Genomic DNA, 2,240 nt, shown 5'->3' with positions numbered 1-2,240 from the left:
TTGTGTTTATTTTTCATAAGTATAAATCCTTGGGCACTTTTTGGTAGGGGAAAATCTTCACCGACATGCTCATGACTGACGCATGCGATAAATAAATAATAAAAAAATATGTATATATTATTGTTAGATACTTTTTAAATGGGTGACATCTCGTGAGTTCGTGTCACCAAAATGCTTACAGCAGTATACCTGTAGCTATACATCTGGCGTATTGTACAACATTAGTTGTTGGGGTTGTAATAAGAAAACAATTTGGAATACACGTCATATTTTGTACCTTAAGTCCGTATAATTAGCCGAGAAAACTGTCACAGTTCTGTATCAAAGTCAAACTCAAAAATATTTTATTGACATAAAAATCAAAAGACTGCTCGTCAACGTCAATCTATATAAATGAAGTGATGGAGTTTTTCATTTGTACGCGTATCACGGAAAAGCAACGCGATAGCTTTCAATTAAGTCTTCCTAGTTTTATTCCTTAGACACTTAGCCCTTATCTAAAAAAATATTGCGATATTTTCATTTAAATATAAAGTTATTATAGTTTTATGGAACGATTTTTATCATGCATAATATGCATGCGTGTCAGCGGCATGCTGCAGTCATGTGTGTTCGTGGGCAAAGTCGCGGTTATCAGCTAGTAAGCAATAAAAGTATATCAAACTATTCAATTTTTTTTAAATAAACTCGTATTTGAAATGGAGCTATTCCTGATGTGATAATTACAGCAAAATGTCAGTCCAAAAATTATTATTATTAGAAAATAAATTCAGGTTTCGGCTGGATTTTTTGATTAGATAACAAAATTTAAAGAAAAGAGATATAGGTTAATATGAAATGACTTCCTACCAGTCATATGTAATTTTCGAACTAAATGCCATTAAAATTAGTATAACACATTTACATTTATTCAAACAAAACATTGCTTATAACTAACTATGTTTACAATACTATGACTACATAAAATTAAAACTATCATTACGTGGAAGCATACCAAGAATACTGGTATTTCCGGGTTGGATAGCGATAGGTGATCCGTTGACCTAGATAGTTGCCAGTGCTTGGGTTTCTAGTAGCCTTATTGTGGCGCGAAGATAATATTTTGAATATTCTCCGCGCCTCTGGGCCCCATGGGCGAAGTGTCTCGCCACATAACACCAAACCATTATGATGTTAATTTGAAGGTTGTTACTGAGGGCGGTCGCTCCATTCCCAATCTGTGGTATTATTAAGAAAGTCATTTAGGTTATAGTACCTTTACCACACAAACGTTTTTTAACAATTCTTTTGAATAACGTAATACTTTTGTTTTGAACATTTTCTGGGACCATCACCCCACAAAAGACTTACTAACTCGACATAGCCGAGTAGTAGGCATTATAAGTTTATGTCTGTTCCTGGTGTTAACATTATGGTTATGACAGTTTCTAGCAAATTCCCTTATGTGCCTATGAACATACAATACATTATCAAGAATATATTGAGAAGCAACAGTCAAGATGTTAATTTCTTTGAATATTGCTCTAAATCTCACACATTCTTGTTTTTCTGTTCGAATAAAACAAATTAAAGATGATCCAGAGATCATAGAAAAAACGTATGAGATCAGAATCTCATACGTTTTTTTATACATCGCCGCACACAAATAAATTTGCTGTTTGTGCGCACTTATTCTAATTTACTTTCGTTTTGCACCCGCGTTAGCGTTCAATTAGTCTGTCGAAACCAATGACATGTTATGAAACATTAGTTTTTTCGTTTTATTCCATTAGTTTAACCATAGATCATTCAAATCTATATGTCATATACGTGGGTAACACTGAAAATGTTTAGAACTGGCCAGTTAGAAACATTGCTAATTAAACATTTTTTTAAATTTCAATTTCAGAACTCTTTGGTAACCTAATGCAGTATATTGCATTCATTTGTTTTTGTGAATTGGCGGCAAATCTAAAACTTGTTACACGTGAAAATGAACCTAGCGTGAGAAAATTTTCGGTCAATTATTTATTATGACCTTCGTTGTGGGGTTACCCAACAACAAAGCTATGATAGGCTGCGATTAGCATATCATAATGAAGCCCCATCTCGTGCCACTATTTACAATTGGTTTAACGAGTTTAAGCGTGGACGTAGCAATCTCAATGATGATCCGCGTGAGGGACGTGCTTTAACAGCGACTACTGAAGATAACATCAGTGCTGTGCGAGGCATGATAGAGGAAGATAAGAGAGTGACCT

Source organism: Leptidea sinapis, chromosome 2 (assembly GCF_905404315.1).
Source record: "Leptidea sinapis chromosome 2, ilLepSina1.1, whole genome shotgun sequence".
In the NCBI taxonomy this organism is placed as follows: Eukaryota; Metazoa; Arthropoda; class Insecta; order Lepidoptera; family Pieridae; genus Leptidea; species Leptidea sinapis.
This window is presented reverse-complemented; position numbering follows the sequence as displayed.